Source organism: Megalops cyprinoides, chromosome 15, assembly GCF_013368585.1.
Source record: "Megalops cyprinoides isolate fMegCyp1 chromosome 15, fMegCyp1.pri, whole genome shotgun sequence".
Classification (NCBI taxonomy): domain Eukaryota; kingdom Metazoa; phylum Chordata; class Actinopteri; order Elopiformes; family Megalopidae; genus Megalops; species Megalops cyprinoides.
The window spans coordinates 24,687,796-24,709,910 of record NC_050597.1 but is presented as its reverse complement, the minus strand read 5'-3'; positions in this window follow the sequence as shown (position 1 = coordinate 24,709,910).

Below are 22,115 nucleotides of genomic sequence, written 5' to 3'. Positions count from 1 at the left end.
CATACAATATAAACCATAAGCAGTAATATACAGTATAAGTATAATATACAGTATATGTGTTTATAAACATACACACACATGTACACATACACACACACATACATACTGTACGTATATATACAGCAATGACATGCAGACCAAATGCATGCATGCCCCCCAGGGTTGTCAGTTGTATGCTATTCAGAAGTAACATTCCTGTTTGAAATTCACAGGGTGTGATGTTAACAGAGGCTCTGATGTGAAAAATGTAACACATTTGCCCAAGACAGCAACAGATTTACAGATTTACAGCTGTTCTGAAACCACAGAATATGCAGATCTGCATTTTTGTTTTTACCTATTTTTTTTACATCCTTCCACATATTTTTTTGATTCTGCCTTGTCACGGTTTATCATTTTTCTGTTTTATGATAGTTGGGAAGATGACTGAAGCCGCGACCATGAAAAGTAAGCCAGTACAAGCACGAGCTTACAATGGAAAACCCATATATAAATATTTGAAAGGAGTGTGCATTTACAGGATCCCTGCACCTGATTTTCCCTGTTGTTTAAATGAACCGCCAGCTCAGGTGTAAACTGACTGTGGCTTCCAATGCCAGATGACCCCAGCATCTTTCGGGGAACAATCGATGCCAAAGCGGGCCAGCCGGGTCATCCTGGGATCAGGCTGGCGCCTACCGGAGCATCGGTGACATTGCCGAGGAGGAAGGCCGCTCGTTGCGTAACGTGACATTGTGATGGAGGGCAGGCGGCGTCTGACCCACATCTACTAATCCATGACACCATTTGATCCGGAGGTACTGGGGTAGATACGTGACGAGGACAACACTGACTGCTCAAAGTGGCTGAGAATCTGAGTGATAATTAATATACAACCCAAACAGACAGAGAGGGCGCTTCCTGTACCTGCATTTTACTGATCAATGAAGTCGTGGGTGGGTGGCGGAGGAGGAGGAGGATCAATGACCTTATTTTACAAGCCCTGAGGCAACACTATGTATTCAAAGACAAGCAGTGTTTTTAAAACCCACGTCCCATGCATATCACAAAACCCAGCCTCAGTAAAATATGTTTCACTCGATATGTGTTTTTTAATGAGGGGCCCTCATTATAATGTCCATACTTATTTTGTTTGTTCAAACAACCACAATGGTAAGGCAGCTATTTCATGCGGGCTTGCAACAGACAATGTTGTATGTTTCCAAAGCTCCCAAATAATCCAATCCAGGACCCCGACAATAACCAGTGAAAAGAGCACAAGAAATTGACTTTTTTTTTGGAAAAAGTGAAATACTATTGTTGTGATCGGAACAGGTGACATGTGAGGTTCCACAAGCCCCGATGCACCTGTCCGTTGAGCCAAACAAACTGAAAGATCCTCACTTTACAAAATAGGCACCCTTGCCTGCGCCTCCTTGGCTACAGCAGGCACGACCTTGGCGAGCTGCAGTCCCCCTTGACACCTGCTGTCTGAGGGCAATACCCGCCAGCCGAATCCGTCAGATAAGCACCCCTTCCGCATTTTAAAATCCACCTCGTCTGGTTCTGTTCCACAGCATTAAAGGAGTCCCTCTTTCCGCAGGTCTATATGTAAAGACCCATATTGGATCAGACGCCTAGGTCTATGCAGCACCGGCGGGCTGTTTTTTCTTGAATCAATCACCAATTCACTCATGTGCATGACATAACGCATATCAGATATCAGCGTTTTGGTTTTCATTCATCACTGAAAGACCATTGCACAGAGTGCACAGGGATAGCATTAAGTTGTAAAATAACACCTTCTTTGGAGGCCCTGGTGAGGCGCAGTGTGGACCAACAGGCGAGTGAGAACGATCCCTACCTCTGGTTGGGTAATTACATTGCGCTAGGAGTGCCGATGTAAAGCCTGCACACCTGCAACCCCTCAGCCCTGTCATATTTCCCATCGTACAGTGAAGAGATCTCACCTCAGACTCAGAGAATGAGCTATGGTAAGCTTTGAAAAACAGTTAAGAAGTTGGGCAAAGTGATGGAGAAACAAATTGAACCGTGTGTCATCACGGCTTTGAAGCTGAAGGATTAGCGCTGAGAGGTGCATTAGTTAAATGCCTGTCGTTTCCATTTCCGCGTAAAGGCTGCCCTGATTTGCAGGTTTACACCAGAAGTCCCTCCACAAAGCATTGAGGAGGCTCTGTTACTGTTGGTCTAAAATCAAGTCACTGCGTTTGAATCTTTTCATGTTACATTTTTTACATGTTTTTGTTCTTGCCAGTGCATCTCTCTCTCTTGCTCCCTCTCGCTCTCTCTCTCTCTCTCTCTCTCTCTCCCTCTCTCACACACACATATTCACACACATGCATGCATGCACTTACGCACACACATACACATACACAAACACACACAAATACATGCATGCATGCATGTATTATGCATGTGTGCATGCTGGCCCTTGTGTGTGTGCGTTTATGTGTGTGTGTGTGTGTGTGTGTGTGTGTGTGTGTGTGTGTGTGTGTGTATGTGGTGTGCACATATGCACATACGCGCACACCACATACACACACACACACACACACACACACACACACACAAGGGCCAGCATACACACATGCATGCATACACATGCATACAAAGACATGCATGCATGTGCGCACACACACACATATTCACACACACATATACTGTGTCACTTCTACCCAGTCACACTACACCACTGCTTCATTGACAGTCATTGTTTTTCCTCACAATTTCTTCTGCATATTTCGGGGGGAATCTTTCAGACATAAATCAAAATACGTGCTTTTCATGTAAAATTCATGGAAAAATTATTCAGCAACTACAAATATTTTCTTTCATCTTCCCAGTTCTATTTTGCCAAGCAACAAGGATAATTGGCTGCAACACCTGTAAGCAGCAGTAATCAATAGTATGATTTGTATGAAACAGCATATTAGACATACTTAGCAAATGTTCTAGTTCAACACATGTGGCTACCAAACATTTTTGTGTCTGTGATATCATAAACATTTTGCCATGTTGACTATCAGTAACAACACCATCATCGACCTATTCATCTCTTCCTCATTATTTTCCTGTATGAATAGTTAAAGCCCATTTCCTTACAATAACATATAGCTATGAGCCCAAAGATCAATACAATGTAATTGCTTTGAATTCCACTCTAAGGCAAATATATGAAAGCATGTAGTATGTTAGCAGTAAGCTTCAATAACATGTTCATCATATACAGGTGGAGAGATCCGGCGCATTACAGCTTTTTCAGTGGAGTATTTTCCATTTGGGTTTGGCCTTTGCCTGACCGTGCTGACTCATGCGTATCACATGGCATTTTCCCTCCCTCGCCACGCTCCGCAGGGGGTTAAAAAACCACCCGCTGCGGACAAAGCCGCTCCTTACGGGCCTCTGCAAAAAATTATTATTATTTGCTTAGCGGGTGCCCTGATCCATGGAGACTTAGGCAGGTTCCATTTTTACATGGTGTCCATTTATACAGCTGCGTATTAAGCGAAGCGGGGTGAGCACCTAGCCCCTCTGCACACTGTACTGCTGCCTCATACCCCACACCCACAACACCCCCCTCCTCCATCCTCCACCCCCGTGGCCTTACAAACTGGCCCTGCGCCCACAAACCTCGTGGCCGCCTAAAGAGGACAGAGGCAAAGAGGAGTGCAAAGGGGTGGGGGGGTGTGTGGGGGGGAGGGGGTTTCATCGTTGGCACCTGCATGCGCTGTCAAACCGCTGCACCGGGTGAGTCATCCGAGACCGGAGCTCTCGATGACAGCCCTTCACCGCTCAGCTACGCTGCGGCCTCGGCCGCGGTTACGCTTCTCCAGCTCCCCCCGGCCCCCTGCCGTTAGCAGGCACTGCGAATAAACCCTACACACTGTAATGCAGACGAGGGGTGAGCCCATCGCTCGGTAACAAACGCAACTTCTTTCCCTTCTTCCCTCTGGGGGCGTGTTACACGCAGTGGCCTTCGAAGACAATGCAGCGACAACGTTGCACTCACTGACAGTTGCGCATTGCAAGTGGCCACAATTGTTTTGGTGCTCTGCCATCAAAGCATACATAATTTCCCATAACCATTGACAGAAAGAAAACAATTAATTATGCTCCAACAAGACAGCAACCCCTCAGGTGTTCTCTTCTGTTTAGATGCATATAATTATCGATATAGCTACCCTGTGAATATATGACGGGGGTTTGGGGGGGGGGGGGGGGTATTGGTCACACGTGTTCTTTGTCTTTGGTGAAGAAAACAAAAGCTGAAAAGCAGAGGAAAAGATAATGACAGTGACAGTGATTGCAAATAATGATGGGTGATTCTTTACATGCAAATTAAGGCATATGTGTTGGAGGAGCACATTGAAAAAAGGCCTGTGTCATTATACTGCATTGAAAATTTATGTAAAATGATCATGAATTTAACACAGTTTGTAAAGCTAATACAGGCAATATCAGGTGTAAATTAGTACATGTTTGTCAGTAATAATTCTGAATTTAACACTGATTGGACCTTATTCAAATCTCTGCTTTTTCTTACAAGAGGAATTAGCATCAAAACTCGATGGTCTACAAACAGATGATGGCTTTGTAACATTTATATATCCCTTGCTCTCTCTCCTGTGCAGCATGTAAAAGAACTGTGTTCTGATCTATCAAATAAAAAAGAAACAAATTCCCTTTTTCGTTTTATGTCATCATACAAAATAAATGAATAAAAAATTAAAAAATAACAAACATAAAAAATAAAAATAATACATAAATAAATAAACTGCCACAAAGGTTTTCTTTTCCTTTAACAGCATTCTTTATGTATTTGTGAGTCCATATATTCTTATATTTCCATGTAGATTTGTTTCCTTTCAAGGTTTGTTTTTATTACCCATTAACAATGGGTTTACTCATGGGTGCGCTTGGAGCCTTGGTGAGCTCTCTCTGATCCGTGCCCACAGACAGGATGTACAGGCAGTTGACCAGGGTAAAGTACCATGTGGGGCCCTCCCTGTAGAGAAGGAGATGACAGGCAGGCTGGCATGTGTAAACAGCAGGTCATGTGGAAAGAGAGTTTAAGACATCATGCTAACATAGGGTTGGCTCCAGCTCCCCTAATTAGCAGTTCCGTGGGGGTGGAGAGGGTTTGGGCAGAGGAGAAGTAGGCCCAAATTACCAATTTGAGACATAATCCCGAAATCAATCAATGCTTATCCTTAAGTTTGACAAACAGGTGCAATCGTTACTTTTTTCCCAACACAAACAGACTCCCTTTCATTCATTGCTGACTACTGATGAACTCGCCAAACTCTTCGGGGAAAAGGGGCGACACTTAATCTTTCACCATGAGTCAAAATCCCAGGATGTTGGAAAGTAATGTATTGCTATTGACATCATAGCTTACCACATTTTACCACAGCTTACCTCATTAAACCCTAACTTATGCTGTGTCGTGTGAATGCCTGTGAAGTTGCTGACGGTACATATTTAAAGTTAAATTTATGATATCATGTGGTTCATGAATCAATGCATGGTGTTATATTTTCATGACACTTATCCAGTTTCACATTGACTAGCCTGTTGTATGAGCGCTAGCTGGCATATGATATGTACTTATAGTGCTTCTATGTAAATAGGGCATAATTGAATGTTATATGTTTATTTTGTACTGATATTTGTATGTATTGTGTGTACTGTTGGCTTATTTCATGATTGCATATGATCATTTAACCTACAGAAATGCAACGTGAACATATGCATACATGTGAACATATTCCTTTGTATTAGCCAGCTGATATGGCATAGATTGTATATTGTTCACTTATGAAGTCCAGATCACAATTCCCTTTAATTACATTTGGTTTCTGGATGCTACCTTCATCTTAAACATTGCTTACACTCCCCTGGCCAGCTCTCTAACTGGAGTTATTTTGAAAGGCTACTCAATCCATTTTCCATAGAGGTTCCCATTCTCTCATTTACAGGGTACAGTCAATCAGAAATGGCTGTCATGGATACAAGACCTTGGAAGGACTAGGTGAAGTTTTAGGTGGGACCTGCCCACTAAAGCAGATGTGGACCTGAGTCATAAGTGGAGGAACCAAGAAGGCGGAAGGAGGAAGCCTTTCTCACCACTGGAGCTGGAAGGGGCCACACTGTACCAGTGCATGCAGCATCACATGTTGCAGTCTGTGTTGCACTGAACCTTGAGAGGCAGTCAGCTGGTGGAGGCTGGAGGTGGGGTAACAGTCAGGGGTGGGTTGGACCGGTACAGCAGAAGCAGCGGGGTGGAGATGACCCGGGGAGAAGACTCGACGGGACTCGAGCTCAGGACTTCAGCTTGACTGGCACTCAACAAACAGCCTCCCCCATGGGGCCGTTGGCCTTCTCCCCCAACAGGCATCAGCTTGGCTCCGCTCCACATCACATGACCCATTATTTTTTTCTCTTTTTTCAAATTTTTCAGTTTTCCCATACACGTGGGTGACCTTCAGGCAAAGTCACCTGAAGAGAGGCTTTACACAAGGAAGTGGTTAGGAGGTCAAAACAAGGCCAACAGACATTGTTCAGTTGTGAGTGTGCATAGCAAAGAAAACTAAAAGGCACCTTATTTCTTTGTGAGAACATGAAACCTAGGGAAGGTTTCTAGTTGGATGGATGAAGCATCACCCAGGGAAACTTTCCCCCTGGATCACTGGATCATTTCCAGGGAAGAGGTCTAGGCAACTTTCTGGGAACATTACTTTAAAAGACAGAGCTGTGGACAACCAGATATTATTTTATGGGAATTCATTGTGAATTTAATTCTTTAAGCAGCGAAAGACCTTTGTCAGTTTATACCATGACTGTCTAGCGTGGCTCAATTTTCTAATGTGGTAAACATTCCCAACACCCATGACTGCTAGATGGAGTTCACCCATATACTGTTGCCTGGTTATTTAGTTTGCATTATAACTCATACCGTATAGTAACCGTGACGCACAACAAGCTTGGACAGATTGTCTACAAGTGATCCCGACGTCCTTTCATGCACGCAGATAGGGTGCAGATGTAGGTCGCAGTGGCTGGCTTTCAGTGCAGCCTCGGGTAACTTACTGTTACTTTATCTCTGTCCCAGTGCGGCTTTAAAAGTGGAAGATCACAATCGGTATCCAAGACAAAACAGCGATCGCCTTACAGCTGAGCAGTCAGCCCCACCGACAGAAATACTGGCGGGGGGGTGATGCTAAATTAAGAACATGGTGCGTGTGTTTTCTTTAATTAAATCTGTATATTGAGGAGATTAAAGATCACAGGCCTCCTTCAACAGTTTGTGAAATGGTTGGGGTTATTTTTTTAAATCTTTGATTTGTTTTGATGTAGAGGTTTGTAGAGTTTGCTGGTGGTGGAGGTGGGGGTGGGGGCAGGGGTGGCTGTGTAGCTCTTTTTAAGAGGGCAGGGTTCGTCTTGCAGCTAAAAAGTTCACAAATTCAAGTATCTTAAATCACACTCAGTTTAATGGTAAACCATGTGTCTTAAAGAAAATCAAAGAATGACACAAATGGATTCTGTATTCCGCTGCCCTTGTTTAAAAGTATATATTGGACAAACTGAATGTACCCCAGAAAAGAACATTATCACAGGGCACAGATGTTCAATAAAATGAGAGGATGTGAAAAACCCTGTAGCCAGAGATTTTAAAAAGGCCAAACACTAGGCATTTGCATTTTAAAGCAATCGAGAAAGTTGCTTTGAGTCCAAGAAGGGGTGACATCAATTATTTTAGAAAACAATGCACATTGGTGGAACTGTGAGGTAGCCCCAATACCCCTTTTGATGACAAATGATCAGCAAGAGGACTATTTTAACTGTCCTCTTCTTGTTTTTTGATCCCTGATACATCTTTAACCTTGTCTTGTTTCCAGCAGCCTAGCCATACTGGAACTTTGATAAAGGTATTGTAAAGTTGTTTCAGAAATTGAGCCAGACCAGCAGAAGAAATGGGCTATTCGTAGAAGAGTAATTTCTTGCATTTGAAAAAGGGAACATGTACAGGAAACGCGGATGAACAAGGTAATACAAAACAAACAGGGTTTGTCTGAGTGCTTTGTTTTGTTGGCATGGGGAGACAAAGAGAATTGCAGTGCGGCACAGAGAGCAATCACAGCAATACCAAAAGCAAACAGCTTAAGCCTTTATAGTCTGTTGACCTTATACCCATGTAACAACCCAGCAATTACTGTGGGAACTCGTATGTAATAACACATTGTTGCTAGAGAGTACATTTTCATAAGTGGGGAACAGAGTTGTGCCGTTTAGGTAAGTACATAGGTCATCTGAGTGACCCTTGAACTCCTACATCCTGACCCCCAACCTCAATGCTACCACTCACTCTAAACGAAACCCTTAACCTTACCCCAACCACAAATCAACCCCATCCTTTTATCTAACCCTAATTATCTAATTTTATCTAATTAGAGCGGTGGCAGTATAGCATAGTGGTTAAGGAGCAGGACTTGTAACCAAAAGGTTGCCAGTTCAGTCGCCGCTGGGACACCTTGGGCTGTACCCTTGCGCAAGGTACTTAACCCACAGTTGCCTCAGTAAAAATATCTAGCTGTATAAATGGATAACATTGTTAAAAACAACAACAGAAAAAAACAACTGTAAACTATGTAAGTCGCTTTGGATAAAAGAATGAATAAATGTAATTATACATATTATCTAACAGCAAAAATCTGCATAGCAGTTACTTAGGACTCACTTGAAATTAATGGCATTTACAGACACTACACAACTACAATGTAAGACATTAATATAAAAAATGACTGTAAAGAATTGTAATAAAAGTTTCATAAACAACTCTACCAACAAAAATGAAGCAGGGCCTGGATGTTTTTAATTATGTTTCATTTACTGCCCAGGAGAGCTGGCCTGAAAGAATATAGGCTATATAAACGCTTATTAAATCTCAAAAGATACAAGACATGGCAAGATGGACAAGACCGGCCTTCCACAAATAGTTATTAATCCCACAGTTCTCAGAAGACCAGGTGTCTTACATTATGGGCCTCTGATTTGAGCTCCTCGGGAAAACCTCCCGGTATTTCGCCATTTCAGGTTCCAGCTCGGGATTGCTTATTAGCGACGGTTTATGTGCATGGCTTTAAAGCGTTTTCGAATTGTTATCTTTGTTTTAAAGATCCAGTTACAAGCAAAATACTTCTTGGGTTTTTGAATTAAGAAGAGCGGGTTTTTGCCTAGCCCTGGCTAATCCCAGCTCTGTAGCCTCAGATTTTCCAGTGTCAATCCCGCCAATAGCAAACATCTGCATGTCTCTGAGTGTCATCCCACCTCATTGACACTGTTGGCTTTTCTCCAGCACAGATATGCTTGTGCTGAACAGTATATATGGTGGATACTGTATCTTGGTCGTGGCTATTCTCTAATTTATTGCCTCTGCTGTAGAGTAAGTGGCCAATTCAGATTTAAGGATTCCAAGTGTTTTGTTTATTTCTTCACTTCATTTTTGCACACCTTACCACACCACACCCAATTTTTGGGTTTCATATTTAACTTATGCACCCATATATCTCTCAAAATGGGTGGTACAAAGTTGTGCGCTGTGAATGAATGTAAATTGTCCTAGAAAACCACACTTCCCCAGCCAAAGCCTGGTCCCCAATAGATATTCTGAATGAGATATTAGTCCTCATTGCAGAATACAGTACCAAGACACTCATTTTAATTATGGAAGGTAAGCATATAAGTCAGAGAAAATAAAGCTGTTGTGGAACCAAGATGAGCCTTTTCAATGCTTCAGTATAAAATGATACAAGAATGTCAGCATCAAGTGTGTCGTTGTTGTTTTTTCCTCACTTTATTCAGCAGGTAAGATTAGATCAACAATACATCAAAAGAAAACCAGCTGTAAGGATTACAATATTCAAACATATTGTTGAATTCTTTATATCAGTCAATTTAAAATTAAGTGTGGAGGAATCTTATGAATACATCTGTGTGCCCTAGCATCCCACAGGGAACTGGTTGAAAAAAAAATAGACACTGATGGATAGTGATGGATAATGATCAATTATTGAGCTATTATTAATGTTCAGATTACTAGCTAGCTAGCACGCTAGGACAATTGTGTCAGCTCTCTCAAGGCACTGTGTGCTTTTTCTGTTTGTGGCTGTATTTATATAATGGTCCTGTTATGATCTTCAGTACACATGGATCTAAATTAAGTGTAGACTTGCTAACTACCATTTGAATTGTAGCGAACATTACTGTGATGTTGCTCGCCCCTTTCAAATACGACAACATTAAAATTAATGTATTATAATAAAATGAATATAATTTGTATTTGCTTGAGAGCTAGCTCGTTATTTTCAGATAAAACTAGCTGGCTGCATTCAAGGAAGTGTACTGTAAATCCTCCCTTCCCAGCTGTGGTCCTCTGACCATCGTGAACATTAGAAAAAGGAACAAACAGTAAAATGCTTGCGGCACATGGCATAGGCCACCTTGCACAGCATAACAAGACACCTGATACAGTAATATGTTGTTGAACCATTTCACAATTTACTTGCTAGCCACACAAAATATTGCCACCTCTTTTGGGGATATGTCAGGACTTACTCAAACACAATCTGGAACTGTGTGGCCAGGACCAAGAGCGCTGTTTTTTGAGCATAACCAAGACTACAGTGCAGATGTTGGAGAAGAGCCACCATAAATCGCCACTTTATCCAACTGAAAGTGCTAAAACACTGTCTGTCAACACTATAAGATCTAAACAAGGTGAGGGGTTCCTTCTTGTGTCACTCTCACGCTCTGTGAGAGCTGTATCTCAATCATTTCCCCTGCCTTTGCCATTGCCAGAGATGTAATATTATGCCCTCCATGACATCTATGACATCTAGCTAGGTAGGTAACTAACTGGTTACTGGTAAGTGGTCAAAGACTTTCTGTCTGCTCTCACTCAGTCAGCTGTTTCGCTATTCTGTGGACTCTAGCTAGCTACCATTTAAGGTAGCCAAATTAATTTGTTACACCAACTGAGTTGAATGTTCATTTATGCAGTCTTTCAGTCCAAGCTTCAAAATTTCAGACAATGGACACACTATTATGCCACGTTTACATGCAGCAAACATTCAGCATTTCATTGGTAAATTAGGGCTATGCAAGGTTATCAAATGGGATGATTTGACTCAAATGTAAAATTCAATACATGCCTAACCGAAAGCTTGGTTTTTTATATGCAGTTTCACTGCAGTTTTCCTGCAAAGTTGCCAATAATGTTGTAGATAGTCACTGCAGCAGATGATTTACTCAACCTTTTCCTGTGCTGAAGGGCTCCAGAGGGAAAAGAGACTCAAGTGTCAAGCAAGGTATGTACATCTTGTAAAATAATAAGACACACCTTATTTTGAGCAACTTGCCTCCGTTTTGGGCAAACACCGCCCCAAATGCGCATTTCCTAAGCAGCCTCTCCGCGGAAGCACTTCAGGTACACCTGTGTAACTCAAGTCTGAAACAGCCCCTAAATCTTTAAGCCCGATCTACATATAGTAAGAGGATGGCATTCTGGTGAGTAAGAGGGGGAAGGGAGAGAACAAGAGAGCAACATTGGACTGACATTAGTCAAACCACTGAGAGAAGCAGACTGTCATGAGATGCCTCATTAACGCTACCAGAAATCGAGATACTGCATCCGTTAGCGAGACGTTGATTTGTTTGCACTACTTTACAGCATTGCGTTTGTCCCTGCATTGCTGATCATCCGGATTATAGCTGCTCGAGAAGCAAAGTCAGTACTCTCACTTTTTTGTTTGTTTAGTGGACTTCCCAGCAGGCTCAGAACCTGATTTGGAATTCTAATGATTGAAGTATACAGGGCGGCTTGAGTCCTTTGTTGCCGGCTGTCCTTCTTGCTAATTTGAACTAATTATGCAAATGAGAGATATAACTTGAGTTCTGAGCCAACACTGCTGAACACAGATAATCCACGGCAGTATGGAGAAAACACAAACTGCCACAGATTTGTCTCAGTAGCCTGTGCTGGTAAAGAGCCTCAGCTCCTTAAGGGACTCCAAAAGTTATCCCAGACTCAAAGAGGCACATTCCAACATTTAACAGAACAAGAGGTGGGGGGGACACTAACAATAAAAACTCCATTAAGGGAGTTAGTGTATTCTGTTATGCACTTCCTCTGAATGAGAAACGACTGTGTAAGCGAGAGAGGGCAGCATGCTTGCTGACTCTCTAATGTGTTTCTACCCGCTGCTGTGCTCGAGCTGGTCGACTGGTCGCGTTCGAGGGGCAAGGTGCCGCGCGTCCGCAGTCAAATGGAATTCTGATTAGCTGGATGTGCTGCATTGTTTGACACATGGGCAGCATGAAAAATCACATTGTGTCTGAATGGAGGAACGTGTAAGCTACAAACTTTCGGCAGATTGGAGGGCTTTGGGTATTCCTCCGACACCTTAATACCTGCCTGATGCGCCGTGGTGCTACTGTCACACCTAAATGTCACATTTAGGTGTGACATTCACAGGATAAGAGAGCCAGGAACTACATCGGAATCAGTACTGCAAATCAGCAATGTGGTTAACTATTACTAGTTAGCTAGTAAACAACTATTGTCGTTTACTAACAGCATACCATGCTGGCATCACTATAATCTGTTTGAGAGCATGCAATGGTTGCACAGTGTAGAGAACTGTCATTTTTAGATTACATGATATTCTTTGCATGAGGATATTCTCTCCATAGAACAATAAAAGTTAGTGCAACCAGAAGGTGATAATCCAGAAGGTATGTGTGACCTAATAGTACATTCTGGAGGATGTCAAAAGCAAAAGAAAAACACTCACATTGAAAAGCAGAGCCTGTTCATTTTTCATTTTTTTTGGAATTTTAACAGAAACTGTGATAAATCTCATCCTTAAGCACATTTTCTTGCAGCACGAGCATGTGGATTTGCAGCAACCGTTTCACTGGACCTTCTGGGGTTAACCCTCACATTCCAAAACCTTATTTATGAAAAAAAAAACAGTCTGTTATAAAATAGAATCAGTGTGTTACAAAACCTCTGAGTTCAACAATATGTAAGAGATGCAGATCTGTCCTCTTCGCTCTGAAAATCCAGTAATATTGTTGCCTGTAGCATATTGAAGCAGTATAATCTGAGGGAAAAAACAACAACTTTTATTTCCAGTAATTCTCCTTTTGTCTGATAGAGCAAGAAGTATAGGTGACTCATAGTTGTGTCTAACTTTATAATGAGTCTAAATTCATAATGCCTTCATGAGACAATCATAACACATTCATGTGCATGATTTTACCCATTTATAAGGCAATTATAAGCAAATTATATACACCAATTTTATAATCCACATTCTTCATGAAGGCTGAGAGAGGGGTATACCATGTTTTGGTTTTTTTTTTTTTTTTTTTTTTTTACAAAATATGCATTATATTGCTCTCCATCAGCTATCATAAAGCACTGTTGTTAATTAATGCTTTATAAAATATTAATGGCATACTTAATAAAGTACTCTGTGGGCTTATTATACTTTGTGGAGGTCAAATGTACAGTGTGAAACAAACTCTGTGGGCTCAAACTGTGGAAAACACACAGTACACTATTATTACCAGAACATTAATTGAAATTGTCACCTGCAGTTCACACCAAGGAAGACAAACCCTCCAAATGTGCCTTTTATTTTGTACTTTCATATCTGTAACATGTGCAAAATTTCCAGAAATGTCAGACACATTTAAGTTCTCTCTTAACTGTACATCCTGATCCTTTATCCGAAATGAAGCACTACAATATTTTCTGAGATTCTGACATGCTGTCAAACATGCAGATTTCTTGCTTGGCTGATATGTGCCCCTGGTGCTGGCAGCTTGGTGACCAGTGTTATAGTAAACACAGTTTTCCCCCCTCTATCGCAACATGTGTGTACTCAATGCATTTCCTGGGCCTAAGGAGAAATGCTGCCACACTTGTGTAATAACAGTCCCTTAACAGAAGCCGAGGGCCGGTTTAAATGGGTCATGTATATCGAACATTTGAAATGAAGTGAGGAGGGTGTCACTTTTTCTTATCTGTTTACTAATGTGTACATCAGATGATCCCATTAATGTTCGGTGTGTAAATGTATACACTCTATGCACAGTCAGGGAGCATCCAAACCTTCAAGTGATTCAATGATCAATCGATCAAATGATGCTATAAATGACTTCCTTCATGTTAGCTACAAAGGTTGTTCTGTACATACACTAACAAGTGAACACGCAATCAAAGCACTGATTTTAATTCACTGATTACATGGTAATGTAAGTTTTTTTTTTAAAAAAAACAAATCCCTTAAAATATATGCAAAGAAAATATACAATAAATACAGTGCCCTCCATATTTATTTATGCTGCTGATTCAACACTAACAAAAACATGATATAACAATGAATAAATTACCTGCTTTAATTTTTTTTTAAAAATGCGACGCATCTTACAGTCTTCATGTCACATTTATTCATACCGTTAAATAATCTTTTAAATAAAATAAAACAAAAATTTTTAATCAACATTCTGCATTTTGGAAATTTTGATGGAGGCTTCTTAAACTACACAGAGGCATTCAAAGGCCTCGGTATGGTGCAATATAGCCACATCCACAAGCAAAGGTGCTTTCAAGAGTAAATGTATTATTCCCTTGTTATAGCCTTTTCAGGATGTAAGATTCATTTACTGTAGCATACATATGACTGGCTTCCACAGAAGACAATAGGCAGGGTCAAGAACTCCAAAACAATTCGAAAGTGACCAGGAATTTGGCATAGAAAGGTTTTCAGTCCAGTCTCTATGGAGCTGACAAATAAATACTTCTGAGTAGTCTTCTGCTGCTCACCAGTTTTGGAGAGATAGGGAATTATTACAAAAAAAGTGGCTCTAGATTTGGAGCACTAATGTGCACTAATCCAACAATAATCTACAAACTGAAAATACATATGCTATAGGCAGCAGCATTTTTTGACTGTTGAAACAGTATGTGCGGTGGACTCAGATGTATGGGTGGAAGTTGGGCTGGTGATGAGAGAGGACCAAACCAGGACAGCCTGCTCTTAGTTAAGCATTTGCAACACATCACCTGATGATATGCAGGACTCTGCCGTGGTAAATATGAGAAAACTGAAAAACCAGCTAACTGTTTGTTGCAGTGAAAATATAAATGGGATTTTAAATACAAAGATATATCATTTCAATATAAAGTGTCAATAACACCACATTTTGGCACAGCCATTAGGCAATTTGTGATAATGACCACAATCAAGGATATATTTTGTGCTATCTTTAGATGAAGCAATTATTTTAATTTCACATTGTGTTCAGTAGCAACTCACAGGGATTTTTTTTTCTTGACCTTGCGATGCATAACACATTTCTTTTTGCTAGGATCACTTCTAAGAAGAGACATCACATTGGTACTCCAATTATAGTCTCCAAAGTGGGTTTTTTTTTGTATCCATGCCTCAGTAATACAACACACAGACTCAGCCTGCACTGTGTTTGGCAGAAGGAATACAGATGGTTTAATTTCTTGAACGATCCCCAGTCCACTCTATGCAGAGGCTATATGAGGTCTTTCATTCTCATGCTCAGATGAAAGGAGGAAGTCTTTATATTCAAATGTTTAGCCAGAGAAAGAGGTGCAAAGAGGAACTGCAGTTCTGCCGGTCCACACTAACCAAATTGCGAGAAATCCCACCGTCCAGGCAGCTCATGATTTCTCTTCTCATTAGCCTACCATTGCACCAGTTCACAATTATTTAACATTATTTCAATAATGAAACAGTTTAAGCAATAAAGTGACAGTTCTGCACAGTAGGCTAGATGTGTATCATACGTTCATAATTACAGTTTCATCTTACAATTGGCAGACACCCTCTCTGAGCTGGAGCAGCACATAGAGGGGACATGTCTTTGGAATAATTACTTTGTTGTGAACAGACTCCCAAGCACATCTGGAAACAATGCCAATAAATAGCTTTCTTTTTTGGCCAGCTCTTACCCAAATTGCTGCTTTCTTGCAGTGTCAACAACACAATAATTTTAGTAATAAAATAGAGTAATTCTGTGACACGCTGTGCCATAATTGCAATTGTATTTCAAATGTTCCATTGTGTCAAAAAGTTGTCGTACCTCTAGCGTTGTTCTGCGTTTCAATCAGATCCACTAAGGGCTCTTGCTCCACCATTGTAATTATCAATCCTTTATGAACACAGGGTTATGATTTAATCAGACATCAGTGCACTGCATGGAGCGTTTCAGTTATATTGGAAAAACAAAACAGAATTTTATTTCTTCTGATGTCAATCATTGGTCCAAGTGTTGGTTGGGTAATGAACTCAATTAATCTGTGACTCCTTTCAGTCACAGAATTGATTGAATGGATACTGCTGCTCAAGGGTATCGTGATCAGTCACAAAAGATCAATTCATCACACTGACACCAGAAGCATTTACTGTATGTCAATACATCAATATCCAGAATCCATATGCTTATTTTTTTTCTACGAGCATACATGCACAAGTGAAGTTAAAAGTTCCCTTATAAGATGATATGTATATTGGTTTTTTGCAGTTTTTGTTTTTGTCTACAATGAAGTCAAAGCATCTGTGCTCCTGCCATTTTGAAAGAGGCCACTACCACAGTGTCTATGTTAATATGTTTCTATCTCTGTCCCTTGTGTGACTCTGTTCTGCTGCAGTTTATGCTGATCTTATCAGATGCGGGTGTTATCCGTTCTTGACTGCTCACATAACCTGCCAGTACTGTATGATCGGAGTTATTATGATAAATGAGACTGATCCAGGTGAGGAGAGTTAAATAAATAAAATAATTAAGATGGGTATTCTGACGGTGAAGATCTAGATGTGCAAAAGAAACAGTGTCAGTCCGTAGTGTTTTTTTCCCGACTGCAGTCAGGATGGAAGACTGTTTGTCTACAGTCCCTGTTACTTTCTGTAGAGAGTAGAGAGGAGAAGGACCCGCTAGCAAACAGCAAAGACACTTGTCCAAGACAGGACCATTTTCTTCGGTCCTGTTTGAGTTCCTGCTCAGGTTTCCTGGATAAGCATTGATGAAACAAGGTTGAATTTGTTATATTATGTATTAGTTCTCAGGCACTGAACTCAAAGGATGCACTGCTTTATTAATGGTGATTATATACATAGTGCACACTAGGACCCACATCACCACTATTAATGCTATTCCAAATGTGTTTATATTGCTCAGAAATGGCAGATTAGGGATTTTCAATCTTTGGGCCTCATTATAAATATATTCTTGTATTTTTTATCAGAAAATTTTGTATACAGATCTGCTTATTCAGCTGAGTACATGCTGATCCATCTTGAAATTACAAGCATATGCATATGGTTGGAAATTCACACAAAAAAGCCTGATCATCAAGTACACTGGCTTCAAAAAAACAGTAAAAAGAGTGTTTTTGCCGAGTCCAAAATACTATTGCAATCTACAGCATATAGCACAAAACAAACAGGTAGACAAGGAGGCACATTTTGTTCGGTAACATAGGTAGTGTGGTCTCGGGTTATGCCAAACTTAGCCAAAATAAAATCACTGTCTTTGTCAACACTGCAACCTCTGAGACTTTTTATTCTGTTTCTGGAGCTGAATTATCCTAGTTTTGACAATAGCTATCCAGCCACATTACATTTGCTGGGACTGTCAAAACAACTGTCAAAATGACAGGAAATGCCACCTTCCCACAGCTAAAGAGATGCGCAGTGGCAGGGTCTGGAGAAATGCACACGCACACCCTTTACGGTGAAATCTGAGCATGTGGCTGTTTGATGGAGGTGTCACTTTGACTTCTTGAGTCACAGACAAGTTGTCTGCACAAGGGTATTTGCTGAGCTTTACTTATTTTCCCTCAGGACCCTTGTTACGTGTTCTATTACCCACTGAACACAGGCATTTAGCCAAAATGCTTTCGCAGATTCCCCAAATCCTAAAGCTTTAATAAAAGTTTGTGCTCTGTGAAGAAATAGAGAGATTATGGGGACAGAGGCCTTGAGCAACACAATTTGGAGGTAGGAGATGACCTGTATCCTACATGGGAGGGGGACAGAGAGAGAGAAAGAGAGCAAAGAGGGAGACAAGAGAGAAAGTGAGGGGGGGGGGGGGGTCTTCTGTTGAAATAAGCCCTTTATTGCAATTGGCTTATTTCAACAAGCAGCTTCGAAAAAAATGTACTATTTGCATATTTACAAGAAAGAAAACGCAAAAACATAAGAAGAGGCCATAAACCAAACCAAAGAGCCCCCCACCATCATCATCACCACCATAAAAAATAGAAACCACCATGAAGCCCTCCAAAAAGGAATGAAAATACAGGGAAATCCTGTTCAACACCAAAGGCTAGAGTGTCAGCTTTAGCATGTCACAGCCAATACATCGCTCTCATTTACTTCACACAGTAGACCATTTAGCGGCCACTTGTTTCTCAGCTCAAAAAGAAAGAGATAGAAATAAAAATAAATAAATAAAAAGATAGAGTAAGAGAATGCCTTCCTTACAAAATGGGGAGAATACAAAAATGCACAGGAAATGTACTTCAGTAAAGTTAATTATATTCACCCAGATGTCGTTGACCTGCGAGACATTGCAGGTCTGTCCATCCTTCACAGGGATGAAATCAGCTGCCTAGGGGCAGCGGGTGACACAGGAGCAATATTCTACAGTTTAATAGTTTAGATCATTTTATTATTCATCACCCACTTGTGTAATGAATTAACTATTTTCCACTCATTTTTGAATTTTGATTCCACCACTCGAGGATACTTTTAAATAATCAGTGTAAGGTCTGTATGCTATTGTTCTCTGGCATGCCAGTTAAGCCTTGAATCAAAGTCAATGGTACTGGAATACAATGGTATGGAAATGATTTTAAATGAATTGAACTGAACTAAACTGCAGGAGAAAGAGAGAGAGAGAGAGAGAGAGAGAGAGAGAAAGAGAGAGAGAGAGAGAGCAAAAGATAAAATGTGTGTGAGAGAGAGAAAGAGAAAGAGAAAGAGAGGGAGAGAGAGAAAGAGAAAGAGAGAGAGAGAGAGAGAGATGGAGAACAAGGAACGAGATTGCAAAAAGGGATGGTCCAGGGAGCAGCACAGTTTAATGTCATCTGTTTTAAAACCCTGATTTTTGTTTCTTGGTAACTTTCCCCTGATATCTCTAGCTCTCCAAGCCAAGGTGGGTGCTACTAGCAGTGTCACAAAGGCACAAATGACTTCTGGACTGAGTCTATCACAGACATACACCATGGGATTCTGGGCGATACCAATTGTATGCACAATAGCTGGCCATACCGGCAAGGTTCAAAGCTAAATAATGTACTATACCGTATTGTGTACTGGTTAGAACCCTGAGGTTCCATTTTAGTTCCTTTGAGCAAGGTCGAAACACGGTGCAATCTTTCGCTGTAATGGCTAGTCAAAAAAGTAAATCATATTATGGATATATGGCTAAAATCTTCACATCTGTGGCGTAAGTCAACAATAAAATTGTACTTTGCTGCTGCATATCAAATAAAGTAAATGGGAATAATCCCCCAGCAGATCTTATCATAGCTGTACTTCGCTTGCTAATTTTGTTACAATAGCTCCAGCATTAGGCTGCACCATCAGCAATGAACTTACATCTCTGTGTCAAAAATGTACAGAATCATTCGTTTTTCTCTCTGTCCATTCAAGGAAAAATAGCAAAATATAATTATCTACAGGCAGGGGTACAATGGGGGGTACAAAACCTTTAATTGGCAAAGGAAAAAGTTAAAGATCATTTGCACCATCAGGTCAGCTATCCATTATGGGTCACAATACTGCTGTGAGATCCTTTAACTGATTCACTGTATAGAGGTTTTTAGTTTATTGAAAAGGCATAACAGTAACCACAGAGATGGGTGATGAGGAAAGAGTGTAGATGGTGTTTTTTCTAACTCAGAGAAAGAGCTAATTGTCTGTTGGAGATAAACAAACCTCATCTCACAGAAGGCTCTGGTAAATTGTAAGGTTTATATTTCACAATAACGTATTGTATTTAGAGAGGTAAAGATCTTCATCAATGTAAAAGGTGAGGAATATGTAGTACACCCTAACTAGGTCACTCTGGTTTCTTACAGAAAGCGTTCATGGATGCCTGAATAAGACTGTGGGTTATGAAAGCTAACCTCACAAAACACCAATGTTAAGGATCTTACACAAGGCTTACCTTGGAATGAAAGCACAGCTGACTGCACAGCAACTCAAGACTTACACAATTGTGTAATTGGGACATGTGGGACATTACCTCATGTGGTATAACACCATTGACAGCTATTATAATTTGTCAGCTATTATATACCCCTACTTTCTGTGCCTCGCTGCTATATTTAATTATGTTTTGAATGAAACTATCATATGACAAAATCCTGCTTTAGAATTCCAATGGCCTCATTTAAAGCTTAAGAGTCAATATTTTAAGTTTAATGTGTCATATCTGGAAGAACAGATGGAAGTTAGTAATCGGCGAACATGAAAATCTCCACATAAATAAGGCTTATGGTTTATGGTTTAGGTCTTGACTGCCTCGTGTCCTTCAAATGAACCTCTGTCTAAAGTTGTCTTTTGGTACCAGTTTTAAGATTGAATTGTGACTATTGGACTCATGGTTTGATTTTGTCCCAGCTAAAAAATTCAACACTTTCATTAAATCGGGTGAATTTAAGGGCGCAGTTTAATACAGGCATGCAGTCGTTCCCCTCACTCCGCATAAATTTGCTTTCTACTCTACAGATTGGTCCTCAAAAATACATTGCAGAGATATGATTTGTTATTAATGGTTATTACATAATAAATAATTTGAGTTTACACACGTCCACTAGATCCCGTGCGACTAACGAGGACTCCGCCCTACGAAAACATCAAGGAGGCCGCGGCAAAACGGAGATGGAAAATACAGAAGTAAAGAAAGATGGTGAGACCATTCCCATCTGTACCTAAATACACGCCACACCAAAACAAGGTTTAAGAGTTCTACGCGCAGAGAGAGAGTGAAAAATCTCTTCTGAAAGGCAGCAGTCCCGTTTTAAGAGTGTTGTCAAATGGTAGGCTACCTATTGAGGGGAATAAAGGGAAGCGATTATACCGCTTTTACCCAACTATCTTTTCTCACACGGTCATTCTGTTGCACTGGCGCAGCGAATGGTAACTGCAATTTTACATCAGAAATTATATTAAGTGATATGTAAAGGTGATGATTGTTTGCAAAGAGCAGGACGGTATCTAACCACGTGTGCGCATTGAACGTCAGGAAAGCCTGAAGGTCAGTGGTTTCGGCACTGGGGCACGGGTCTGTTCAGCCCAGCGGCTCCTCTCACGCAATTACAAGGTAATTATTCGAGTCCCGAGGCCATCTCTTAGGCACACTTCATCATCTGGGAAAGTAATACAGCTGGGAACAGCCGCTGTTTGTTTTAGCAAGACGCTTGTATTTATTTTCCCCCCATAATTATGAACAAAATAAATCACTACAATATAGTGCTGAAATCGACAGGGAATTGTTACTGAAACATGTTGAATAGACTGAATTCCTTTATATTTTGTCTCTTAATATGGATAGTAATTTCAAAACAAAGAGGACGATTATATTCTATAAGATCACTTTTCATGGCAGTCACTAATATGCCTAAATACCAGGCACAGGTCTCAAGGGTTTTTTTTTACCATAATAAAGAATGTAGTTAACATCGTCACACCTGTTGCCGACGCATTAATACATTTAGAGGCACCCAAAGGTCAATTTAATTTCACTTTCAATTAAAGAAAAGATTAATACATACGACTGAAAAGTGACAACATGGTATTATATTGTATACTTGAGCAGTGCTTTAACTACATCCAGATGCTCTCTGCGAGGAAAGTGTCATGAACGTGGTGATTTCTTTCTCACTTTACCGCTTATGCGAGGAGCGATAATTTAAACGCACGGATTTATGTAAAATCAGCCTATATCAAAAAGGGCGAAAGGGAAAAATATGATAATTTCCATGACATCTCCCTCTCACAAAC